General features: G+C 43.9%; 1 long non-coding RNA gene across 1 annotated transcript; it reads right to left on the bottom strand.

The window, feature by feature from the left end:
- Positions 1-1,882: 1,882 nt before the first annotated feature.
- On the bottom strand, positions 1,883-10,881 carry LOC134484958 (uncharacterized). The gene is made up of 3 exons (XR_015649118.1): positions 10,786-10,881; positions 8,586-9,235; positions 1,883-5,707 (listed from the first exon to the last, which is right to left on the bottom strand). It is a non-coding gene; the product is annotated as an uncharacterized LOC134484958 (long non-coding RNA).
- Between the last annotated feature and the right edge of the window lie 2,936 nt (positions 10,882-13,817).

The raw sequence follows: 13,817 nt of genomic DNA, 5'->3' as shown, positions 1-13,817 counted from the left end.
GCCTGATCTATAGACACAGGGAGGGATGGACGGAGGGAGGGAAGGAGGGGCGGGGGAGACAGAGATAGAGACAAAGTCATAGACAGACAGACAGACAGACAGAGATAGACAGATAGACAGAGACACAGAGACAGAGAAGGGAAAAAGAGAGAGACTGGGTCTGGCTGGCATGGGCGTTTGAAATCTCAAAACCCACCAGTGACTTACTCCAGCAAGTCCATACCTCCTAATCCTTATAATTCAAACATCCCAAACATTTAAATAGAGGAGCCTGTGGTGGCCATTCTTATTCAAACATATATATATATATATATATATATATATATGTATGTATGTATGTATGTATGTATGTATGTATGTATTTCTTCCCTCTAAAGCATGCAAGCATAAGAGATAGTTCAGCTTGGCTATTTTGTTTTGTTTATGCACACACACACACACACACACACACACACACACACACACACACACCTTACACTTGGCAGTCTGCACAGGTTCCCCAAACAATGCACCCACCAACCTTAGACTCTTATCACCCACACCCGCATTGGGTTTCGTATGTTTCCATTTCTGAAGAACAGTATAAGTTTCCCCTACCCTAATAAGAAACAAAATTGAAAAGTTTCTAGTTAAGCATATTTCCATTGTGTGCTTTAGGAAGACCAGAAGGGCTAATCCAGTCTGAACTGGTTTGGGGTGCACATGCAGCGAAGTGAAACTGCATCCTCTAGTAAAACTTTAGGGAGAACCTCTACTTAGCATCTTATGCTTATTCATAGAGTTGGTTGTGCATATCATTAAAATCAGATGCATTGTGGGGAGGGAAATGTACAGTAGAAAAAAAATGAATAAACAATTAGTCCATTAACCATAACAGAGGTTGAGCCAGACTATTTTATTCTCTTAGTAACCATCCCTCCTTTTGAACCTTATAAATAGAAGGCCTGAACAATACTTGGGGCTTTTAAATACTGGTCCTCTTGTTGCACACTTTCAGCCTTCACAGTGTATCTATCAGCAATCCATTCCTTTGCTGTGAGTACTTTGTTTCTTTTGCAAAGCCTTGTGAACCCTTGTTTTCAACTCTTTGGACCAGAGGCCAAGAACCTGGAAAAACCTACCTCAGACCGGCCTACACACCAGTAACATCCCCCTACATTAGAAAGCACACAGGGCCAAACAAAGGACTATCCCGTTATCTGACAGATTGCTTAGTGACTTTTATTGTTCCTGAAACCTGAATTTGTCCTGAGTTACATAGAATAAATTAGCAACTTTACTCGTAACATGCAATCGTCCATCAATTTATATTTTTTCTTTCAAACTTGCATTTGAGTAAGATATAGAAGTAGAATTATTTTTTTCTTTTTTCTTTAGTATACTAGGAGACAAATATCATAGCAACTTAGTTTAAAGATTAAAGTTGACTTTATTTTGGTTTCTAGTGACGTGTGTCCTTGGAGCATGAACAGGGTCTTTTTCAGCTCTTACTGGGCTTAACTTGAGGAGCTGGGTCACCAAAGACACCAAGTCAGTGGCTTTCAAATTCATTGTCTCGCCACAAACAAGGGGATGGGCAAAAGGAGAAGGCAGAGCAAGGGTAGGTTTGTTAAGAAAACTAAGAACTGAGCACTCAGTGGTAGGAGGGCTTCCAATGGAATGTCATCGTGCTGCCCCGATCAGGAGGTGACTGCAGCCGTTTGGAGACTTCAGTCATCTCTACTGGGATTGGTCATGTGTGATGGCAAGTTGACCCAGGAGTACTTTTTCTAGCTGCAGACACTTAGAATAATACTTTCGCTATGATCTGAAAATGTTTCCATATAACAACGCCCAGTGCTGTTTCTGTACTTTTTGCTCGATGCCCATCCTGGGGGGATTTGAGAGCAGGAAATGTCTTGATTTTTATTTGCTGCCGTATTTCTAATGCCTTCCACATAAAGCTAAGGCCCTAGGAGGTGCCCGTAAGCACTTTCTAGTTGAATACATTGAAACGAAGATAGGAACATGAGAACACCTGATGTGGTGATGGAACTTGGCTGTGTTCTGTGTGACGTCCATAGGCATTTTCAGGACGCATGTCCCAAGTCGCCCTTTGTGATGCTGGGATGGAGATTGTGAAGCACTTTGCTCCTTTACTATCTGATTCCTGATAAAGCTCAATTAATAGAAGATGCTAGAAGGATATAAGAAGACTAGAGTTGAAAAAAATAATGCTTTCTTTTTCCTTCCTTCCTTCCTTGACAGGGTCACACTACATACCCCTGGTTGGCCTGGAACTCACTATGTAAACTCACAGAATTCCGTCTGTCTTTGCCTCCTGGGCACTGAGTTTGAAGGCAAACAATGAAAGACCCCACCAAGCTCTTGCTTATTTTTCTATGTCCACCAAATCCTCAGCCTAGAAGAGAGGAATTTTTTTTCCTACCTTTCCAAATCCTCCTGGAACCAGTTTCATGGTGGCTCCACATTGGCACTATGAGAGCTCACTGAGGAAAACAAGGGTGCCCATCTTTGAAAACTATTAGTATAGTAGATAAGAAACTTATCAAATACTACAGACTGGAGTGAAAGTGTGCTAGCTCAGAGAGGCAGAGAAAGAAACCCAGTTGACTTTCTGCCTCCACCTACATCCCAGAAGGAAAAAGCTTCTTCTCCATGCTGACTTAAATACCCTTTGACTCAAAGACCCTCCTTTCTCTTTCCTGGGTTTTCTTGTATCCACTCCCTGTCAACTGGTTGCTTGCTCTGCCTCTTAACCTAGAGTTGACTTCATTTAGGTCTTGTTTACAGAAAGCTCTTGGGCTTAAATGGGTATGTTAGGGCTATGCCACACCACAGCAAGAAACACACTTTTCCAGTTCCCAATGCACGGTTCACAAGGTGATCAAATAGTCTGCAACCGGAAACCAACACCGAAAAGCTGGACTGGTCAAATCCTTGAAGCCTAGCACGGTTGGGGCTCAGTCTCAGAGGAGAGGCCCTGCCTAGCTGGTACAGGTCCCTGGAGCTCAAGGGCACTGGAAAGCATGGGACTGGAGCTCAGACATAAGAAGCGCTGCCTCCCTGGTGGGCACGCGCATGCTGAGCTCAGCTTCTTTGACTGTGTTTACTGCTGGGACTCAAACAGCTAAAAACAAACAAACAAACAACATGTTTACCGAGCTTGTGAGAGGACAAAGAAAATCCATGTTCATCCGTGGATACAGTCATTGTTGTAATGATTCACTTCCTGGTCTGCCAGAGTCCTTCCTTCTCCTTTCCTCCTCCTCTCTTTACTTTCCTCCCCAACCCCTTCCTTCCTCCTCTCTCCAGTCCCCTTCCCTCTCCTTTCCCCTCTCCCTCTCTGCCTTGGTCTCTGTCTCTCTATTTCCCTCCCCAAACCCCACATGTTCAAAACAGAGGATATGAGCCACAAAGTACCAACCCAGAAAGAATGAAAAGGAAAAAAAAAACAACCCCTGATATTTAATTGTTAGCCTAAGAAAAGAAACTCTAAATAGTGCTAAGACACCGTTTCCATATGGATTGTTATAGAGTTCAGAGTGTTGGGGGCGTCTCTTAGATCTCATAAGTCCAGGTGGATCATAAATTGTACAATAGATTACCCTTGCTATCACAGAGATACAGAAATTGTCACCACACTGTGGTGAAAGTTCCCACCCAGTGAGATAAAGCCAGTGTGTCAGGGTTAAAGGCATAGCTTAGAAAACATGTTTTTACACAAATATTAGATCCTTCCCTCATTGTTCGTGTGTGTGTGTGTGTGTGTGTGTGTGTGTGTGTGTGTGTGTGTGTGTGTATGTTGTTGTTGTTGTTGTTGTACTAGGGCCTTGTTCTTGTGCGTGTAAAGCAGGCACTTTAATACTACTCCATTTCTCTAGCCCTAACCTAGAGGTTACATTTTGATTTCATGAGGTTACTCATTAACTAGCTATTGATATTTTCTGATTAAAATACAAACCCTCGCGTGTGATCCTGAAACATGTGTATGTACTCATGGATAACACAATGGTACATAACCCCTGATTGAAAAGAAGAATTGGTTTGTTTAAACTGTGTGCCGATTTAACTAGGCATTGCTGGCTTTGTGACATGTGGAAAACACAAGTCACAAATATTGAAAGTAATTTAATGTGATGGTGATGTTTATATTCACAGAATCCCTTTAAGATCATTCTCCCACTTGACCTCTTGAGTATAGAACTAAAAGTCAGCAATTCAACTTGTGTTTCGTTACTTAAAAAAAAAAAAAGAGGTGTCTAAAAAAAGAAGAGAAATTGGGTCACCAGATTCTATCCACAAATTTCACTTGAAACCTTTTACCTTAAATTAGATTAAATATCACTTTATGGATACTCCTCATGGTTAGAGTCTTTAGCAGTTTTATTGATACTAAGGAATACTAGTTGTCTAATCATGATGCACACAAATGATGTCGAATGCAGAGGAGTGTTTTTAAAGGCCTTGAAAACCACTACTGCATATGCTGCAGGCACCCTGCAGTACGGTAGTACATCCTTGCAACTCTGATTCACAGTAGCCATGTTTTATATCAATATATTATGTATATCTTAAGTGCCCCATCTGTTCAATGTTTCTGTCTGTTTAATTATTTACACAGTAAGTACAATGTAAGCATGGCACGTCTGCTATGAACAGCAGTGTTTTCTGTGGAGAAGAGTTTGTAAGCTTTGCAACATGGTAAGGGAGGCTGGTGGCTTTGTTTGTTTGGTGCGTTTCTTGAGATAGGATTCCTCCGTGTAGCCCTGGCTGTCCCTGAACTCTGTAGACCAGGCTGTCCTCAAACTCAGATCAGCCTGTCCTGCCTCGGCCTCCTGAGTGGTAGGATTAAAGCCGCCACTCCCTGGCTATATATATTTATTTAAGCTGTTATTTTTAAATTGGAAAACAATGTTTGCAAAAACTAGAAAGAAGAAATACTGAGTTTTACATGAAAAAATACTCTGGGAGTTGAAAGTGTGGTGCAGGGACATGGACACACACACAGAGACAGAGAAAAGAGTCAGAGAGAGACAGAGACAGAGAGAGAGACAGAAGAACAGACAGACAGGCAGAGTCATACAGATACATAGACACAGACACAGACACACACACACACACACACACACAGAGAGAGAGAGAGAGAGAGAGAGAGAGAGAGAGAGAGAGAGAGAGAGAGAGTCATTCAGCAATGGTAGAACTGTACAAGGAACTTAGGGAAGCCTTGCTCAGTAATTAGCTGACCAGTGGGCTAAGCAACTAAGACAGGTATAACAAGAATTTTCAGACTTTACAGAATGACATGGGAAACTTATTAAGCAAGCCAACTTCAGCCACAGCAAGACACCCTGAGCAAGGGGATAATGTGATTTCCGGAGCTCTTACATTATAATATTTTCAACAACTGATTTCAAACAGCAAAGCCAAAAGTACCAGGGACACAAAGAAACGATGCTTGGCCACTGTTACAGGACAACGACAGCCAGTAGACGTTGCCCCTGAGGAAAAACAGAATTTAAACGTCCTTTAAGAACAAATCAAAACTCAAGGCCGGAGAGATGCCTCAGCAGTTAAGAGCACCAGCTGCTCTTCTAGGAGACCTTAGTTTAATTCCCTGCATCCACGTGGTAGCCCACGACCATCTGTAACTCCAGTTTCAGAAATTCTGACGTCCTCTTCTGGCCTCCAAAGGCACCAGGTGCACCTGCAGTAACATTGACACACATGCAGGTGAAATATCCATAGAAATAAAACAATTTAAAAAAAGAACCTTCAAATCAGCTATAGTGCCAGTACACAACGAGCTGAGAAACATCCCGGCTAAAGGGTAAGCAAGGTATAAGGGTGGGTGCCTGCAGTTCTAGCTTCCTGAGTCAGGAAGAGTGCTTGATCCCTGAGTTAAAGCTCACCCGGGGCAACAGAGAGATGAGTGATTTCTTTAAAAATAAATAAATACATAGAATGGTATAGCATAGCGTTGTATCGCATAGCACAGCACAGCATAGCATAACACGAAGGGGGGAAATACAAGAATAGTATGCCATCGATTTCTAGCTAACCCAGGCTAGCCTCAAAATCATGATTTCCCTCCTACCCTAGCCTCCAAAGTTTTAGGACTAGAGGTATGTACCACCACATAGAGATTAAAGTGGGTTCGGGGTGATCTAAATATACGGCACAGCGGTTCATACCTATACCAGTTGCTCAAGGGATGAGATAGAAAGACTTCCCGAGTCCATACGTTTAGGGCCAGATTGGGTATCACGTGTCTCCAAATAAAAACAAGCAAGCAGATAAACAAGCTAGAACCACAGAACCCTACGTAGAAGCCCTAACCTCTAAAGATGAAAAGAACAACAATGAGATTTTCACTGTATGCACGGACAGCAAATTTAAAGAGGCAGAAGAGAGAACTTACTAACTTGGGACTATGCAGCTGAGGAACAGAAATTTTATAAAGGGCCACCGACCAAGAGGCAGGGGCATGTAGACCACTGTAAGTTCAAGGACAGCCTGGCCTACATAGTGAGTTCCTGGACAACCAGGGCTACATAGTGAAACCTGTTTCACACATTCACATACTTCCTGTCGCAGATGAAAGGGGAACAAGGATAGAGATGGTGGGAGGGAGGATGAAAGATGAAAGGAAGGAAGGGAGGGAGGGGGAAGGGAGGGAGGAAGGGAAGGAGGGGGAAGGGAGGGAGGAAGGGAAGGAGGGGGAAGGGAGAAGAAGGAAGGAAGAAGAAAGGGGAAGGAAAACGAAAGGAGGAAGGAAGGAAGAAGAGAGAAAAAGGAGAAAGAAGGAAAGAAGAAAAAAGGAAGAAGGACTGGAGAGATGGCTCAGTGGTTAAGAGCACTGACTGCTCTTCCAGAGGTCCTGAGTTCAAATCCTAGCAACCACAGGGTGGCTCACAGCCATCTGCAATGGGATCCAAAGCCTTCTTCTGGTGTGTCTGAAGACAGCAACAGGGTACTCGTATAAATTAAATAAAATAAATCTTCAAAAAAAAAAGAAAGAAGGAAGAAGAGAGGAAGAAGGGAAGAGGAAGAGAGAAAGAAGGAAGAAGAAGGAAAAAGGGAGGAAAAGGAAGAAGGGAGGGGAGGAGGAAGAAGGGAGGAGGGGAGGAAGGTCCTGACCAACTTATAGGGCATCAATGATAACAATAAACATGAAACTGATGGACTTCTGACAAGGCTTATGGCCACTAAGAATGTATAACAAAAATGTCACAACGGAAGAGTGTTACAGGTGGGTGAAATAGGAACTGTTCCCTAACAAACTCATTGTGTTGACTTTGTCCCCTACTGATGGTGCTGCTTTGGGAGGTCCTGGACGTGTTAGGAATTGGGTCCTGGCTGGAGGAAACGGGACACAGGCGGTGTCTTCTTACAGGCTGTCTAAGAGCCTGTTTATTTCTCTCTCTGCCTGGTGTCTGCTGGGAGGGACCGGCTTCCTCCACAGGTTCCAGCCTCCAGGGTGTTCTCCCTCAACGTGGACTCCAAATCAACAGAGCCAAGGACTGAAGACTGAAATTTCTGAACACATGAGCCATAAGTAAATACCACAGTAAAGTAAATCCTTACCCCTTAAGTTCTTTCTCTCAGGCATTTGCTCACAACTAAACAAAGTGACAAATACAGAGAAGGAACAGAGTCTCATTGGAGCAAACTATTTGCATACTATTTAAATTAAGTCACTAGGTTGTTTTAAATTTGCATTTTTAAAGAAATGTTTTAAATAAATAATAGAAGTAGATTATATTTTTTATAACCCTTAGGAAAATCATTAAAAAGTGTAGCTCGGGGCTGGGGATTTAGCTCAGTGGTAGAGCGCTTACCTAGGAAGCGCAAGGCCCTGGGTTCGGTCCCCAGCTCCGAAAAAAGGAACCAAAAAAAAAAAAAAAAAGTGTAGCTCATGGAGCTGGAGAGATTACTCCAAGGTTAAGATCACCTGCACACACTGTCGGGGAAGTATATCTCTTGGCCCTAATTATATACATGTTTTGGATTTTTTTTCCCCAAAATGGGGTCTCACCATATAGACCTGGCTATCCTGGAACTCACTTTGTAGCCTTAACTGGCCTGGAATTCACTATGTAGCCCAGGCTAGCCCCCAGACCTGGTTGTCCCAGACACGACAGAGTCCGCAAGTAGACCCAAGTGATGGTATGAGACCATCAGCCAATAGCTGGGTAGAAGAGACATAGGCAGGTTTTGGGGTTCCCAGGCCTGGCGGGGAAAGGGGACAGGTATCATGAGAGAACCACAAGGGAGAGAAGAAGGTGAACGGAGGAAGGAGACGCCTTGGGTTAGGTGAGTCATAAGAATGTGGCCCTGAGGGCTGGTCAGCTGGAGTTAAGAGTGGCTCAGATGAAACACAGTAAGTAATAACTCGGTGTTATCGATAGGAAAGTAGACATCTGCCCAGTTCTTTTGCTGCTAAAGGCTTATTGTAAGTATAAAGGTGGTGTGTGTGTGTGTGTGTGTGTGTGTGTGTGTGTGTGTGTGTGTGTGTTACAGACCATAGGACAGTTTCTGCTATTGTGCTTATACAGTCTGAATTATAAGGTCCCGCAGGTTACCGTAGTTGTGGGAGATTCTGCTTAAATATCCCACGAGCAAGAACTCAGCAAGGATAACTTCCACTTCACCAGGCAACCTAGAGAGGGGTCCACGCTGGAGTTCTGGATTCCTCTGACTTGAAACTTCCATAATAATAAGTCCTTAGTGTCCCATAAACGAAGACCATTCTTGTATCAGAAATCCACTTGTGTGGAACGTCTTTGATTTTCTGTTGCAACTGTACATCTATAAGAGAGCAGGAAGTAAAATCTACATCATAAGCCTGAAGAGGACCCAGGAAGCCTTCGCTGTCCGTGCATCAGCATACGGGAATCCTGGCCAGCAACCTGTACCGAACTTGACTGCTGTCGTCGGAGCCACTCCTACTGCCTGCGCTCACTCCTGGAATCTTCGCTGAGGCATCCTGGGTAATGTTCCCGGAACTATAACTTCTGGTGGTGACTGATGATCTTTCATGTGGTGTCTTATGACAAACAACTTAACCAGCGTTCTGTGCAACAGCCTCCTCCACACTCCATGTCCATCGGCATCCCCAGTAACAGCAAGGGAGCGCCCTCCTCAGGTTCGAGCCGGTGGATGCTGGTCTGGGAAGTTTTCTGCACATTCGTGGCTCCATGTCCTGTGAGCACGCGGGGAGGTCATACCTGATCTGTAAAGATCTTGAACAGTTTAGAAAAGAAGAGCAGGCTGTACCAAAGAGGAATGTCAGGGCGACTGGACTCCTCTACGCTGAGCGCCCTTGTCCCTGAGCTCACAGCCTGGTCCGAAAGCAGATAGGAACTATCTTTGCCTGTTCAGTATCTCCCTAATGGCTTGGTGTCCAACTTGCTACCAGAGATTGTCGGTAGCTTCCAGTGTTAAGCTATTTGGCAAAATGAAGATAAGACTAGTAGAAAACAAATACCAGTTTCTTTTAAAAAATAAAATAAAATAAAGCCGGCTTTATATGTAAGCAATGCTTTTCATTTATTTTGAGACAGTGTCTCACCATGAAGCCTTGACGATCTGGGACTCACTATGTTGACCAGCCTGGCTTTGAACTCACCGAGATCCACTTGCCTTCCAAACACAGTGCGACAATTAGATACATGGGCAACCACGCCCAGTGTAAACCATGCGTTTTAAAGAATAGCACTGTGGCTGGAGAGATGGCTCAGAGGTTAAGAGCCCTGACTGCTGTTCCAGAGGTCCTGAGTTCAATTCCCAGTAACCATATGGTGGCTCACAACCATCTGTAATGGGATCCAGTGCCCTGTTCTGGTGTGTCTGAAGACAGAGACAGTGTACTCACATACATGAAATAAATAAGCTAATCTTTTTTTTAAAAAAAAATAGTACTTCTCTTTACTTATTTTTAGCCACATTTGGAAGAAGACAAGGAAGCTTATTAATTTGTTGAAAATGGGAAATTAGTCTGAGATTTAGAAAAGTACTATGAAGTAGCCATTCGTTACTTCCTATTCACAATGCTAGACGAAGACGAGAAAAAGAAGGAAAAAAACCCCACAAAACCAAAAATAGGCACCTCCCTTAGGGCATTCTGAGAGGATTCAATCATGATAGGCAAATTAGCAGACTTATAAATGATATGTGGTCAATATAAGAGCACCTAACAGTATAAGGGGGATTGTTATGTGGTTGGTCTTTTTGATCATGGTCATACCAAGGAATTTATGATGGCATGCTAAACAACTTTCTAGTCTGTGGACAAAAATCCCTAAAAGAAAAAAACTCCAAATGAGAAAAAGTTTATTTTAGTTCACTAATTAAGTGGTTCCAGTCCTCCGTGGTTGCCTGGCCATGTGACAATTGGGCTTGTGACAGATCTTTTCCATGGCTCTGACTTCCAGGAACAAAGAAAAAAACAAAAAACAAAACAAAAAAGCAAACAAACAAACAAACAAACAAACAAAACAAACAACCTCCAACTACAAAAACACCCGGATCCTAAGAGCGCCTTTGCTTAGTAGCTTCAGAGACAACTTTCCTTCTACTAAATCCACCCAGTGGATCCACAGGCTCGAGTCAAACCGGTAACATACAGACCCCTTGATGGCTATTCAAGATTATGCACAGGGCTTTGTTTTCCGTAAGGATGGCATAATCATGCAAATTTGGAATGGGAAATTCTTTTCGCTTGTTTGTTTGTGGTTACAACAATGTCTCGTTATGTAGCACACAACCCTCCTCCCTACTAACCTGTGAAATTCTTTTCCCGTCGTGAAAGTCAGTGAAAAGGGAAGAGCGAGGGAGGTTGAGGGGAGGTTGAGATGATTAGATAGCACAGCCGGAAGAGGAGTGACAACCTTCCTCTTATCCTTTTCCAACCGAGAGATTTACTCCAGTGCGCCCCCTAGTGTGTGCCTTGAGCCTTTTTGCTTGAGGCCACTAGGATTTCCAACAACAGGTCCCTGAAGGTGTTTCCATAGCAGATTTCACAAAGGTACGTTTGTGTCCCGCAGTTTTTGCCTTGCCTCTTCCCTATCAGCACCTCTCCGAAGCACCTTTAACTAGTATTAGAGTAAGGTTTTATTGCTCAGAGCAAAATATGCTGACATTGCATTCAAAGACCTACATATATGTCCCTTGCATGTCTAACGCTCAAGGAAACCGGAAGAGGGCATCAAAACTCCTGAAACGGAAGCTAAAGATGTCCGTGAGCCTGTGAGTGCTGGGAACGGAACCTAAGTCCCCTGGAAGAGCCCCCAGTCCTCTTAGCCACTGAGCCATCCTCAGTGCCTACTACTTTAAGCCTGCTCCTGTGCCTGCGTTCTTTTTTTTCACTGAGAAATTTTTTCCGTTGACAACTGCAGAGCAAAGGGACAAGATGCAACACGAGTCGCAAGTACGCACGAACACAATATCCAGACGTGAAAGTCGACAGCGTCACAGCCCCGTGGCCTGCCAGTTTCTGGGCTTTTAAAGTAGAACCGTCCCTGCCCCCCTCCCCCCTTAACTGGGCAAACCACAGGGACTTGCGTGGTTGCTGTGTAGCTACAGGCCTCCGCTCTCCGGTGTGTGATCTCACAGAGAGCTGGAGCTCTTCCAGCCAGCAGGTGCTAACGGTCCCTGGAAACCAGCTTTTAAGAGAGAACGTAGAGGGGTCAAAAAGACATCTCCGGCAGAAAACAGTTTTGAAATCTAAGAACCCTGCGTTCTCCAGATCACGGCTGTCAAAGCTCTTTGAGGATTCCAGTACGGAAGCAGATACGATTTACCTCCCCACCTTTTTCCCCTGAGCACCTACTGTGTGCCATGCAGGTGCTCTTAACCACTGAGCCTCTAACACCTCTGCCTGTGATCACTTTCTTAGAAAAGCGTTTCTGTCCTTCCCCAAGTCCATTCCTCCTTTTACCTACTCCACGCTCTCCTAGCCATGTCTCCTAACCAGCTAGAGTTTCCCTCACCTGGGTTCTTCGGTGGCTCTCTGGCTTCCCTACTGAGCTGTAGCTGCCAGGAGTTGAAGGGCTGTGCCTCCCTGCATCTCCCCTGACTTTACAGTTCCTGAAACACACTAAGGTATTATTCAGAACCCCATTTTGTGTGCCGTCTTATGGGTTCTGGAGTTGTGTCTGAGCGGATCCAGCTTAGAGTCTGCTGAGATAACAACTAGACGTTAATTGAGTATAGAGTGTGCATTTATCCCTCTGGGAGGTATAAATTAGGGAGATAGTTCTGATTTATGTTGTCTTTCAAATTCCACGGAGTAAACACTTTCACCAAATCCAACTCACGCTATGAGCACCGTATCCTGAATCTGAACTAGAAGGAAATGCTCCCACCAGCTCTCATAGCCTGGACTGGCAGGCACTAGCATACTGTAGCTTTACACACACACACACACACACACACACACACACACACACACACACACACACACAGAGAGAGAGAGAGAGAGAGAGAGAGAGAGAGAGACCCATGCACATAAAAGTAAATTTTAAAATATAGTTTGCTCCTGTTGTCTAGGCCTATAATTACCTAAAAGTTGGCTTGATAAATTGTTCTTAAAGGATTTATTCTAGGAATTTGTTTTCCTTTTCTGTTTGCTTGTGCTCTTTAGGGAACCCAGGATATCACACATGCCAGTTAAGTGTCCTACCTGAGTCGCAACCTAGCCACCCCCCAACCCAGCAGGAAGTCTCTGCCCTAGTCTCTGTTCCTGATATTCCACTAGAGGTTCAGTTCTTTGGTTGTTTTAAAACCATAGTAGTACTTTAAGGTCTCTATAAAAATTGGTATTCCTGGGTTGGGGATTTAGCTCAGTGGTACAGCGCTTGCCTAGGAAGCGCAAGGCCCTGGGTTCGGTCCCCAACTCCGAAAAAAAGAACCAAAAAAAAAATTGGTATTCCTGATACAGATGAGGATGCTTACAACTAACTATCAGACTGAGCACAGGGACCCCAATGGAGGAGTTAGAGAAAGACTGAAGGAGCAGAAGGGGTTTGCAACCCCATAGGAAGAACAACAATACCAACCAACCAGACACCCCAGAGCTCCTGGGGACTAAACCACTACCCAAAGACTACACATGGACAGACCCATGGCTCCAGCTGCATATGTAGCAGAGGATGGCATTGTCTGGTATCAATAGGAGGAGAAGCCCTTGGTCCTGCGAAGGCTCGTTTCCCCAGTGTTGGGGAATGCCATGGTGTTGAGGTGGGCGTGGGTGGGTGGGTGGAAAGGAGAGCATCCCCACAGAAGCAGGGGCAGGGGGAATGGGAGAGGGGTAACCAGGAAAGGGGATAACATTTGAAATGTAAATACATAAAATATTCAATAAAAAATGAAAAAAAAAAGAGAAAACCTGGCATTCCAGCAATTTTCTTTTTAGACATGTGCTTGTACTATCCTTTAGGGAACACTTGGATTTATTGAGAAAATCAAAAGGGGCTAGAGAATAAGATATAAAGAATGGTTATCTTTAGCTGCAATTTCTACACAATATTACTTTTAAAAGCCTTTTCTGTCTTAAGTAAAAATAAGAAGGCCCAGTTGTGTAAATGACTGTCATTGACTTACAGTGGTGGTCTTGGGGGCTCTGAAAACATTACAATATTGCTTACATCTACCTAAGCGCAGGCATCTTCATATTGACAGATCTTTGGCGATTGAAGAGGGTTTGATATAGCTAATTATGACCAATATTAAACACAGCTAAGCCTCATCTGCAGGGTGGAGAGTGATACCCTGGAGGGTATGACTGAGAGAAAAGAAGCTCAGCTTGCAGGGCT

Source organism: Rattus norvegicus, chromosome 1 (genome assembly GCF_021556685.1).
Source record: "Rattus norvegicus strain SHRSP/BbbUtx chromosome 1, alternate assembly SHRSP_T2T, whole genome shotgun sequence".
Lineage (NCBI taxonomy): Eukaryota > Metazoa > Chordata > Mammalia > Rodentia > Muridae > Rattus > Rattus norvegicus.
The sequence above is the reverse complement of the archived record's forward strand: the minus strand, read 5'-3'. Positions and strand labels throughout refer to the sequence as shown.